The sequence below is a fragment of the Apodemus sylvaticus genome, chromosome 2 (genome assembly GCF_947179515.1).
Source record: "Apodemus sylvaticus chromosome 2, mApoSyl1.1, whole genome shotgun sequence".
NCBI lineage: Eukaryota > Metazoa > Chordata > Mammalia > Rodentia > Muridae > Apodemus > Apodemus sylvaticus.
This window is the reverse complement of record NC_067473.1, coordinates 98,044,369-98,058,463: the sequence shown is the minus strand read 5'-3', so window position 1 is coordinate 98,058,463 and position 14,095 is coordinate 98,044,369.

Below are 14,095 nucleotides of genomic sequence, written 5' to 3'. Positions count from 1 at the left end.
AGGGCCTTATTGTTTCAGATCCATGTCTTAGATCCGTGTGTATGGTGTGTGTTTCGTATATTTGTTCATGTTCATATTTGAAGTCAACTTCTCTTGCCATGGCGTGTGGGTGGAGATAAGAAGACAAGTTTGGGTATAGATCTGAGACAAGGTCTGTTGTTCACCCCTGTTCATGAAATGCTTTTTCGGTCAAGCACTTGTGGGATTCTCTTGTTTCTGCCTCTCCTCTTGCCACAGCATCTCGCCAAATACAGTCCATGATGCTGCTGTGTCTGGGATTTTGTGGGTACCTGGGATGTGATCCAGGTCCTCACACATATGTGACAAGCACTTTGCTCACAGACCCACCCTGCCAGCCAATTGTCTTCATGTAAAACCAGTGAGAGGAAATTCTTTTTATTGAACTGAAATAATACTGTAGGATATACAGTAGTTCAAAAATGATGAAGAGAATCCTGTAACAGGGATGTGCCCATATACATCATTTATGTAGTTCTTAAAAACATCCAATATTGTTAAAAAAAACTTATATCTTGTATTTAGTCATGGTGATAAATTCTAATCAACAAAACTATTGGTTCTTCCCTAGAGAAATTGTAAGATATACAGATAGATGGATAAATAGATAGGTAGATAGAGAAATAAATATTTCTTCATATTCTCAGTCTTCTGCCACTTTCTAGGTTTAACTAGTCAGCAGTATGGACTTCCTAGAAAGATTTTAATGTGGGATGTAACAGTAGTATTTTAATTTAATAAGAAATGTGTAGAGTAGGAAGGAAGGAGGGAAAACATTTGGAATGTAAACAAAGAATGTAGAAAATAATAATGCAAATTACTCTTCTGTGTATTTGTTTATTGTGGTGGATAGTATGGGAGTGGGGTGAGTGCCTTGTACATGCTAAGTGGGTACAGTAATGCTATGCTGCATCTGTAGCCCTGTAGGTGCTTACCATAGCTATATTTCACATCGTATACATTTCAGAGTTTAGGAATCAACCACCTGACACATTTTGCCTTGAATCACTTATTAACTTACCCATGGATATACTACTCTCTTGACATCTGAATCTGTATCTTATGGTATTTTTGCCTTTTTAAAGTTTTCCTGGGAAAAAGTTTTAAAAAAAATACCCAGGTAATCCACCATTCCTTTAACAGTATCCAGGAATAAGTGCTCAATTTTGAAAAGCACTGACGGGCTAGAGAGACAGCTCACTGGTTAAGAGCTTTTATTGCTCTTCCAAATGTCCTGAGTTCAAATTCCAACAACCATCTGGTGGCTCCCAACCATCTGTAATGAGATCTAATTTAAATGTAGCTGTCTTCTGGAGTGTCTGAAGACAGCTACAGTGTACTCACATATAGTAAATAAATAAAGCTTAAAAAATCAAGAAAGCACTGACAATACATGAATATTATAATACCTTCAGAATCTCCTTTATAAAGAACATTAAGAATGACTCTAAGAAAACCAACTCTGTCCTGGCGTTAGTGGGCTGAGTATGTCTGAACTGTTCACAAATTCAACTGAAGAGACAACCTGCTCTAAAGGAGAGTGACCCTCAAACACTGAGGCACCAACTCTAATGCCCTCTCTTTCTTTAGTTCAAGAGTCAGTGACAATGTTCCTCATGGGTATAAAATTGCTTAGCTTTCAGAACCCCACTTTAACTCTACAGAAAGGTTACTACAAGCAACTGGCCTGGTACTGACCTCAGGTCATCAATGCAGCTGAGGCACATTGCTAGCAAGGTAGCATTTAGCTGGTGTAATACCACAAACACTGCAGAATGTTAAGGTTCCTGCCCCCTCACTACAGCCTGGCTAGTTGAAAGTCACAGTGACAACCCAAGACATGCCATTCCTCTCCAGTGCTTCACGATGAGAATCACAGCACTGGTATTGCTATTGTTTTTATGACTTCCACAGAAAGTAACTGCTTCTTTAGCTTCAGCAAGCATAATTAAAGAGAAACATTAAAAAGTATAAAGGTGATTTTTTTCAAACATAATGATGTGAAACAATTAAATGTAAAAATTCAGTACTTATTTATCCTCAAATGTACATGCACATTAACAGAAAATGGAAAAATCTTCCATGCTCATGGATTGGCAGGATTAATATAGTTAAAATGGCTATCTTGCCAAAAGCAATGAACAGATTCAATGCAATCCCCATCAAAATACCAACTCAGTTCTTCATACAGTTAGAAAGAGCAGTTCTCAATATCATCTGAAATAACAATAAACCCAGGATAGCTAAAACTATTCTCAACAGTACAAGAACTTCTGGGGCAATCAGTATCCCAGACCTCAAGTGATACTAATGCGCAATAGTGTTTAAAACTGCATGGTATTGTTACAGTGACAGGCAGGTGGATCAGTGGAATAGGATTGAAGAACCAGAAATGAACCCACACACCTATGGTCACTTGATCTTCGACAAAGGAACTGTAAACATCCAGCAGAAAAAAAGATAGCCTTTTTAACAAATGGTGCTGATTTAATTGGATGTCAGCATGCAGAAGAATGCAAATTGATCCATCCTTATCTCCTTGTACTAAGCTCAACTCCAAGTGGATCAAGGACCTCCACATAAAACCTGACACACTGAAACTACTAGAAAAGAACCTGGGGAGACCCTTGAGGACATGGGCACAGGGGGAAAGTTCTTGAACAGAACACCAATAGCTTATGCTCTAATCAAGAATTGACTAATGGGACCTCATAAAATTACAAAGTTTCTGTAAGGAAAAGGACACTGTCAAGCAGACAAAATAGCAACCAACCAATTGGGAAAGGATCTTCACCAACCCTACATCCGACAGAGGGCTAATACCCAATATATACAAATAACTCAAGAAGTTAGACCCCAGAAAACCAAATAACCCTATTAGACAATGGGGTTATACAGTGTACTCACATATAAAAATCAGTAAATCTAAAAAATAAAAAATAAGAATAGGAACTAGGGAGATAGAAAACATGGGGAAGAGGTCAGAGCTACAGACAGTGTTTGAAAGATGCTTGTTTGTTTTTGTTTAGTGTTTTCTCTTGTTTTCTAGACTTATTTAATTTTATTTAATCTTTTTTTGTAATTACACTCTAGATTTTATTCCCCTCATTGTCCATCCTCTGAACGTTCCCCATCCCATTATTCCTCCCCACCCCCACAAGTTACTAAACTCCCTGGGGCCTCCATTCTCTTGAGTGCAAGGTGTACCTTCTCTGAATGAACCTAAACTTGACAGTCTTCTGCTGTCAAGTATATGTGTTGGGGGGGTCTCATGTCAGCTGGTGTATGCTGCCTTGATTGTGGCTCAGTGTCTGAGATCTTGGGGGTCTAGGTTAGTTGAGACTGCTGGTCCTCCTACATGGTCAGCTTCCTCCTCAGCTTCATCCAGATTTTCCCTAATAAAACACAGGGGTCAGAAGAGTCTGTCCATTGGTTTGGTGCAAATATTTGCATCTGACTCTTTCAGATTTGTGTTGGGTCTTTGGGAGGGCAGTCATGGTGGGTCATTTTTTTTTATTCGAAAATTTTTATTTACATTTCAAATGATTTTCCCTTTACTAGACCCCCACTCCCCGAAAGTCCTCAGCCCCCTTCCCTCCCCCTGTTTTGCCACGCAACCCTTCCTACTTCCCTGTTCTGGTTTTGCCCTATACTGCTTCACTGAGTCTTTCCAGAACAAGTGTTCCAGAAGAACTCCTCCATTCTTCTTGTACCTCATTTGGTGTGTGGATTATGTTTTTGGTATTTCAGTTTTCTAGGTTAATATCCACTTATTAGTGAGTGCATACCATGATTCATCTTTTGAGACTGGGTTACCTCACTTAGTATGATGTTCTCCAGCTCCATCCAATTGCCTAAGAATTTCATGAATTCATTGTTTCTAGAAATTCTGGGGGTATCAGTATCCCTGACCTCAAGCAATACTACAGAGCAATAGTGTTAAAAACTGCATGTTATTGGTACAGTGACAGGCAGGCAGATCAATGGAACAGGATTTAAGATCCAGAAATGAACCCACACATGTATGGCCACTTGATCCTTGACAAAGGGGCTGAAAACATCCAATGGAAAAAACATAGTCTTTTCAACAAATGGTGCTGGTTCAACTGGAGGTCAGCATGCAGAAGAATGGGAATTGATCCATCCTTGTCTCCTTATACTAAGCTCAACTCCAAATGGATCAAGGACCTCCACATAAAGCCAGACACTCTGAAGCTAATAGAAAGGAAACTGGGGAAGACCCTTGAGGACATCGGTACAGGGGGAAAGTTCCTGAACAGAACACCAATAGTTTATGCTCTAAGATCAAGAATTGACAAATGGGACCTCATAAAATTACAAAGTTTCTGTAAGGCAAAGACACCATCAAAAGGGCAAATTGGCAAGCAACAAATTGTGAAAAGTTCTTCACCAATCCTACATCAGATAGAGAGCTAATATCCAATATATATAAAGAACTCAAGAAGTTAGACTCCAGAAAACCAAATAACCCTATTAAAAAATGGAGTACAGAGTTAAACAAAGAATTTTCACCTGAAGAACTTCGGATAGCAGAGAAGCATCTTTAAAAAAAAATGTTCAGCTTCATTAGTAATTAGGGAAATGCAAATCAAAACAACCCTGAGATTTCACCTTTCACCAGTCAGCATGGCTAAGATTAAAAATTCAGGAGACAGCAGATATTGGCGTGGATGTGGAAAAAGAGGAACAGTCCTCCATTGCTGGTGGGGTTGCAAATTGTTACAACTACTCTGGAAATCAATCTGGCAGTTCCTCCAAAAACTGGGCACCTCACTTCCAGAAGATCCTGCTATACCACTCCTGGGCATATACCCAGAAGACTCCCCAGCATGCAATAAGGATACATGTTCCACTATGTTCATAGCAGCCCTATTTATAATTGCCAGATGCTGGAAAGAACTCAGGTATCCCTCATCAGAAGAGTGGATGCAAAAAATGTGGTATATATACACAATGGTGGGTCATTTTTTGTGAGTGCCCCATCACCTCAGTAATAGTGTCATGGCTTGGGCCCTCCCCATGAGCTGGACACCACTTGGGCCTGTCATTGGACCTCCTTTTCCTCAGACTTCTCTCTATTTTCATCTCTGCAGTTTGTTCAGACAGGAACAATTATGTCCCTCTCCTGATACCCTTTCTTTCTGCTGGAGGTGGTCTCTATAAGTTTCCTCTCCCTACTGTAGGGCATTTCATCTAAGGTCCCTCCATTTGAGTCCTGAGTCTTTCACCAACCAGATTTCTGGTACAGTCTGGATGGTGCCCCTATCTCCTACCTCCTGAGGTTGCCTGTTTCCATTCTTTCTGCTGGTCCTCAGGTCTTCAGTTCTTTTACCTGACCCAATAATAGATCATGTTCCCATCTTGCCCTTACCCCTTTCCCATCCACATCCCTCCCTCCCCCATTGTACTTGCTTTCTTCTCCTTCCCAAGTGGGATTGAGGCATCCTCGCTCGAGCTCTTCAGCTTCTTGACCTTTTCGAGTTCTGTGCACTGTATCTTGGGTATTCTGAACTTTTTTTGACTGTTTTCACTTACAAGTGAGTATATACTATGCATACCATTTTGGTTCTGAATTACCTAACTTGGGATGATATTTTCTAGTTCCATTCATTTTCCTGCAAAACTCAGAAAGTTTTGCTTTCACCAACAGAATACAAGAGATAGAAGAGAGAAACCCAGGCATAGAAAATACCATAGAAGATAATGTCACAGCAGTCAAAGAAAATACAAATCCTAAAATGCTCCTAACCCAAAACATCCAGAAATCTTAGGACTCAATGAAATGATAAAACCTAAGAATAGTAGAAATAGGATAGAGTGAAGATTCACAGATTAAAGAGCCAGAAAATATCTTTAGCAAAATCATAGAAAAAACTGTCTGTAACCTAAAGAGATGTATCATAATGCATTTGTACAAGCCTACAGAATACCAAGTAAAGAATAAAATCCTTTTGGAGAAGGTACTATGAGGTGCTGAGAAGAAGCTATTTTCTTTTGTGGATATTAGCCTAGAAGCTTGGAAAACCCAAGACACAATTCACATATCAAATGATGCCCAAGAAAGAGGAAGAACAAAGTATGGATACTCTAGTCCTTCTTAGAAGGAGGAACAAAATATCCACAGAAGTAGATACAGAGACAAAGTGTGGAGCAGAGTGTGAAGGAAAGACCATCCAGATACTACCCCACCTAGGAATCCATTCCATATACAATTACAAAACACAGACACTATTGTGAATGCCCACAAGTGCTTGCTGGCAGGAGACAGATATAGCTGTCACCTGGAAGGATCTGCTAATGCATGATAAATACAGAGGGGGAAACCCTCAGCCAGCCATTGAACTGAGCACAGGGTCCCCAATGGACCAGATTGAGAAAGTACCAAATGAAAAGAAGGGGTTTTCAGTGTCATAGGAGGAACAACAATATGAGTCACCAAGTACTCCCTGAGCTCCAAGGGACAAAACCATCAACCAAACAGTACACTTGGAGTTACCCATATATATATGTTATATATATTGGATATTAGCTCTCTATCTGATGTAGGATTGGTGAAGAACTTTTCACAATTTGTTGCTTGCCAATTTGCCCTTTTGATGGTGTCTTTGCCTTACAGAAACTTTGTAATTTTATGAGGTCCCATTTGTCAATTCTTGATCTTAGAGCATAAACTATTGGTGTTCTGTTCAGGAACTTTCCCCCTGTACCGATGTCCTCAAGGGTCTTCCCCAGTTTCCTTTCTATTAGCTTCAGAGTGTCTGGCTTTATGTGGAGGTCCTTGATCCATTTGGAGTTGAGCTTAGTATAAGGAGACAAGGATGGATCAATTCCCATTCTTCTGCATGCTGACCTCCAGATGAACCAGCACCATTTGTTGAAAAGACTATGTTTTTTCCATTGGATGTTTTCAGCCCCTTTGTCAAGGATCAAGTGGCCATACATGTGTGGGTTCATTTCTGGATCTTAAATCCTGTTCCATTGATCTGCCTGCCTGTCACTGTACCAATAACATGCAGTTTTTAACACTATTGCTCTGTAGTATTGCTTGAGGTCAGGGATACTGATACCCCCAGAATTTCTAGAAACAATGAATTCATGAAATTCTTAGGCAATTGGATGGAGCTGGAGAACATCATACTAAGTGAGGTAACCCAGTCTCAAAAGATGAATCATGGTATGCACTCACTAATAAGTGGATATTAACCTAGAAAACTGAAATACCAAAAACATAATCCACACACCAAATGAGGTACAAGAAGACAGGCAGGTACAAGAAACATTGGCAGCAGAAGATGTTCTTGTTGGACACCAAATGGGGCAGAGGCCCTTGGTCTTGGAAAGATTGATACTGTAGTATAGAAGAATACCAGGACAGGGAAGCAGGGGTGGGCTGACTGGGAAAGGGGAAATGTCTTATTGGATTTTCGTGGGAGGGGGGAACCAGGAAAGGGGTCATTTGAAATATAAATAAAGAATATACATATTTAAATATAGAAGGAGAAAATCTTGTCACATAATAATCAAAACACTAAATGCACAGAACAAAGAAAGAATGTTAAAAGCTTTAAGGGAAAAAGGCAAAGTAACATAAAGGAAGACCTGTCAGAATTACACCAGACTTCTCAACATAGAATCTAAAAGGCAGAAGATCCTGAACTGATTTTATACAGATCATAAGAGAACACAAATACCAGCCCAAGTTACTATGCCCAGCAAAACTTTCAACCACCATACATGGAGAAACCAAGATAGTCTATGATAAAACCAAATTTTAAAAATATCTTTCCACTAAACCAATCCGACAAAGGATACTAGAAGAAAAACCCCTGCTTATTGCTGTTATAGTGGGCTCTGGTTTGGTTCCCAGCACCCACTTCAACTAGATCAAAAACTCCTATAACTCCAGCTCTGTAAAATCTGATACCCTTTGCTGACTGCTTTGATACTACACTTTTACATATACCTACACCCCTCCACAGATGCATACACACAATTTAAAATAAAATAAATCAGTCAAACAGAAAACTAGTACTTTAGGCTGGCAATTTTACTCAACCTTTACAAGGTAAGGTAAAAGTTACAGAAAATCTTTCTGATGACCTGAGTTTGATTTCCAGATACCACCTAGTGAACAGAAAAAAACTAACTTCTGCACATTATCTTTTTTTTTTTTATCTCTACACAGAGTGACAGAAGGAGGGAGATGTGTGCATACACACTGAAAAATAAATGTATTTGTATATCATTTTTAAAATTATACAATTTCTATTTATTTTCCTTTTTAAATTCAAAACTTTTAATTTAATTAATCAATTTTTACAGTCCAGATTTTATGATCTTCTGACCGATCCAGGCAGTCCCTCTTACTGTTCCCAATCTCATACCTCTTCCTGCAGTCTCCAAGAGGATGTTTCTATCCCCCAACACCTAGTACACTAAATTCCCTGGGGCTTCCAGTCTCTTGAGGGTTGCCTGCATCTTTTCTGAATAAGTTCAAACCTGGCAGTCCTCTGTTGTATATATGTTGGGGGCCTCATGTCAGCTAGTGTATAGTGCCTAGTTTGTGGCTTAGTGTCTGAGAGATCTCAGGGGTCCAGATTAGTAAACACTGCTGTCCCTTCTACAGTGTTACCCTCCTCCTCAAATTCTTCTAGCTTTTCTGTAATTCAACCACAGGATTGTTGCATCTGAAACTTACAGCTTTTTGTTTGGTCTTTTGGAGGGCAGTCATGATTGGCCCCTTCTTGAGATCACAACCTAGTCTCAGTAATAGCATCAGAAACCAGTGAATCCTAGGAAATAGGAAAGTCCAAGTTAGAGACTAGGTGAGTACAATACCATAGCAGAACTTGGGATAACAAACACACAGACCATTGATATATATATATATATATATATATATATATATATATATATATATATATATATATATATTTGTACATATATATATATGTACAAAAACCTTCCCAAGAGAGGAACTTTAGCTTGGGAACTTCTAAAAATAATTTGGAGAAAGCAGAAAATCAAGAGAAATCACAAACTTAAAACAAATTACAAATGTCCTAATTATAATGATCAAGAGTGCAGCAGTATGGAAAGTCATGATGGTCACAGAGGTTGTGCGTAACAATTCTCTGAATCACCACATGGAAGCCAGAGCAGCATCACCCATAGCAGGAATCTGTCTGTCTCCATCTCTGAGAGCTGGAAGAGGGGATGCTTTTTAGGCTCCTGGCAGCTGCCCTTAAAGGAGTCTGTGCTGTTACAAATTAACTCCATGTGTAAATCACCTCATCAGAGTTTGTGCTGCTGCTCAAAGGTCATCTCCTCCTGTTTCGCCCACAGGAAGTTGGTGTGAGCAGAAAATTTACTAGAGTATTATATTTATCATAAAGGGGCTGGAAAGCCTATTCTATTGGATACCTATAACTTAGGTATTAATTATATTAATTTTAGAATACTTTTTTAGTCTTAATTCTGAATTTTGGTATGTGATGTGTCTATATATGTTCATATTCATTTGTGAGGGCAACTTTCATTGCTGCAGTACAGGAGTAGAGCCCAGAGAACAACCATTTGTCTGGCTGTTGCTTTCCACCTTTTACACCACTATAAATTTTTGTTTCAGTCTCTCCTTCAGGACACAGTGGTGAGATTCCTCCCTCCAGAGCTGTCAAAATGGCAACACCAAGATATCTCCTTGGCCTGAAGCTTGTCCATGATGCCTGCCCTACCTGCCTCAGCAAGAGCTACCTCTCAAGAACTGTCCATAGTTGTACTCCTTTCCTACCCCAACCTACTGCTGTCATGGGGAGCTGTCCACAATGGCAAGACCTCTTTCCTTCCTCAGCCTACAGCCTGGGTAAAACACAAATGCAGGATCTGTCCACACTGGCATTTCTTTCTCTCCAGCCTTCCCCCTGCCAGCAGCCCCACAGAGATGGCTCTTCAGCCAAAATCAGCAGCAGCCAAATACATGGGTCAGATGCAGGAAAAAGAGGGTTTGAAAAAGAGCTGGCAATCCCTGAGCAGAAAAATCCACCAATCCCTGAATAGGAAAAGCTACCAATCCTTGAGGTCCACAAGCTCATTAATTAAAATCCCACCAATGCTCAATCTGGAAATCTCTGCCATGAAAAGTTCTACCCCCTGAGAAGTCCTATAGAAGTGCTGCCCTTTATCCAATTCCCTGCTGCCCACTCCCAGGAGCAGAGGGCAGCCATCATTGCATTCATCCCTTCACACCCTGAACCCTTTAATAACTCTTTTGAAAGAGATTTTCTGCTGATATGACTCTTCAGAAAAAAGTCAAGAAGAAATGAAGCAATGAAGAGCAAAAGAATGAAGGAGCATGGCTGTGGCTCCTGAGCTCTTCAGCTCAGCTGGTAAAACCCAGCCCCGGGAGTTGCAACGCCTCTGTTGAAGAGGCTTGCTCTCAGAGATATTTTGTATTTGAAGTCCCACGTGTCAGGATGCTCTTCCATCCACCTCAGAGCTGTAAGGTTCCTGAGTTCGCATGTCTCATGATACTCTTCCACTGTATCTTCTTCCCTCAGAGCTGTATAGTCCCTGGTCTTCCAAGTCTCAGGACACCCTTCCATTTGAGTAGAAACACTTACACCAAGAAAGGCATCACCCATTGTAGGAGAGCAGACGACCCTATCCCTGGAAACTGGACCAGAGGCTCCTTTTCAGTTCACATAGAAGTGGCATTGAAGATGCTTAGAACATCCTGGGTCTTTGCCTAAAGATTCAGGATGCAAATTAGCTCAATAAAGCTCATATTCAAAGGAAAACATGCTCTAGACTCAGGGTCAGTTGGGGTTGGCAAAACAATTCACGGTTCAGTTCAAGCGCATCATAAGGGATCATATGGTTGCTCCATTCAATATTCAACTTATATAGTTTTAAAACTTTTATATTATATATTGAATCATATTTCCCTTTCCCCAAACCCCTACCAGATTCTACAAATCTCCAACGATCCACTATATATTATCCACTAAATATTTTTCATAATTTATTTTCATAAATTTTACATCCTTATCACAGTAAGGATACTTCTTTCTCTCCTACCAGTTCCTCATTTACACCAACCTACACTGGGACATTACCAAGAAAATAGACATCAACAAACCAAATATCCCAATTGGAAATGGAATAGATATATAAACAGAGACTTCTCAACAAAATGAATCTCAAATGGCAGAGAAGCACTTAGAGAAATATTCATCATCTTTAGCCACCAGGAAAATGAAAGGGAAATTGACTCTGAGATTTTAACTTACACCTTTTAGATAGGTTAAGATCGAATCTTATGGGGAGGGGTGAACCTGAAATGGGAAAATTTGGAATGTAAACATAGAATATAGAAAATAAAAAATTATAATAAAAAACTTAAGTAACAACAAAAGGCACATGCTAGGGAGGATATGAAGAGGGAACACTCCTCCATTTTTGTAGGGAAAGCAAACTTGTAAAACCACATTGCAAATCAATTTGGTAGTTTCCTAGAAAATAGAGAATACCTATACCCCAGGACCCAACTATACCACTCCTGAGCATTTACCCAAAAGATACTCTACCATACCATAAGGACACAAACTCAACTATGCTCGTAGCAGCATTAATAGCCCAAAACTGGAACTAACCCAGATGTCCCTCAGCTGAAGAATGGATAAAAGTAATGTGGTAATCTACAAATTAGAATACTGTCCAACTATTAAAAGCAAAGATATGATGAAATTTGCTGGAAAATGTATGGAAGTAGAGCATATCTTCCTGAGTGATGTGACTCAGACCCAGAAATATATGCATGGTCTTTCTCAAGTTTATATTCTTTAACCCTCTTTCTCTCTCTCTTTCCTCTTCTTTTTCTCTCTCTCTCTAAATCTCATAAAAACACAAAGTAAACAAATTTTAAATATAGTAATACAAAAAGAAATGCACTCTAGATGTTCTGCTGTAAAGATTATGAGAATTGTATGAACACATTGAAGTTTCAACAATATCAAAGTTTTCAAGAAATGGTGCATTTCATGTTGTGATCCTTAGTAAAAAGAGAAATTTTTGGATTTTATACAATACTGAAAGGGTATGGCTTCATCTTCATTAAAAAGGGAATTTTCACCATTCAGTAGCATTCAAGACGAATCTATGTCTTCAGGAGCTGAGGTCATGAGAGACATAAGCAGAGAACAGAAATCATTAGAAATAAGCATAAGCAGTCACTGCCTTACAGTAGTCCAAAATCAAATGCTGAGCCAACAATATACTCTGAAGACAGAGGAATTGTCCCACAGGGTCATATTCAGAGTGGGGGAGTATCTAATATCTCAGTCTCCACAGTCAGAAAATAGACAAAACCCCAAAAGATGTTCCAAAATATAACAAGGACACATGCTCCACTATGTTCATAGCAGCCTTATTTGTAACAGAAAAAAACTGGAAAGAACCCAGATGTCCTTCAACAGAGGAATGGATACAGAAAATGTGGTACATTTACACAATGGAGTACTAATTAGTTATTAAAAACAATGACATCATGAAATTCTTAGGCAAATGGATGAAACTAGAAAATATCATCCTGAGTGAGGTAACCCATTCACAAAAGAACACACATGTTAAGCTTGGCATATCCAAGATAAAATTCACAGACCACATGAAGCTCAAAAAGAAGGAAGAAGAAAGGCTAGATATTTAAGTCCTTCTTACAAGGGAGAAAAAATATCCATGGAGGAGATACAGAAACAAAGCATGGAGCAGACACTGAAGGAAAGACTATCCAGAGACTACCCCACCTGGAGATCCATTCCATATACAGTTGCCAAACTCAGACACTATTGTAGATGCTAAGAAGAACATGCTGGCAGGAGCCTAATATAGCTATCTCCTGAGAGTCTCTGACAGAGCTTGACAAACACAGAGGTGGATGCTTTCAGCCAACCATTTGACTGAGCACAGGGTCACCTATAGAGAAGTTAGAGAAAGGACTGAAGGAGTTGGAGGTATTTGTAGTCCCATGGGCGGAACAGTAATATTAACCAGAGCGCCCATGGATGTAACCACCAACCAAAGGAGTACACATGGTGTGATCCATGGATCCAGGCATATATAGAGCAAAGGATGGCTTTTGTCAGGCATCAATTTGAGGAGAAGCCCTTGGTCCTGTAAAGGCTTGATGCTCCAGTGTAGGGGAATGCAAGGGCAGGGAGGCAGGAGTCAGTGGGTGGGTGGATGGGTGGATGGGTAGGTGGGTAGATGGGTAGGTGGAAGGAAAACCCTCATAGAATCATGGAGAAGGGAAATGGGATAGGGGTTTTTGGAGGGGAAATCAGGAAAGATGATAACATTTGGAATTTAAATAAAATACTTAATGAAATTTAAAAAAGGCCATAGAAAAAAATAATTGATGATTTGATATATAAAAAGATATCCACTGTATACATGTTCATTGTTTCCAAAAGTTCCATAGGAAATCCCTGACTCTGAGACTGCACATAGAGGTGGATTCTCTAGGCTGAGGTAAGGGGAGGGGCTCCTACCAGTACACTGATAACAGTGCCAGGCATGAGACAGGAGATTTAATAACAATGAAGATCACCCACTTAAGTAGCAGCCCAGTGTAGCCAATGGGCATACTAGGTAGAAAAGTTGATATGCTATCTGCTGATTCATTATACTTGCAAGGCTTTCTTCTGTATATAGTTAAGATATTGGATTTTTCAATACTATTTGTATTTTTAAGTTAGTCTTCTCTAGTGTTTCTATAATCTTATTTAATTTCTTCCTCAAATCCTAAGTTTAAACTGTCTATATCCTCTACTTCAGCCTTATATTTGTATTTTCTTGAGCATCGCTTGAGAGTTTATTCTCCTTTATCTTTATAAATTCATAGAGCTGTTTCTTGGTGTCTTTTTAAACTTCTTGAATTCACTGATGAAGTTAATTGTTGTTCTTTTACATTCTCTGTCCCGTGATATGTCTAGGTAATTCTCATTCACAAACAACCCTATGGTACTTGTAGGTTTTAGAGAAAAGATGCCTGATTGATCTT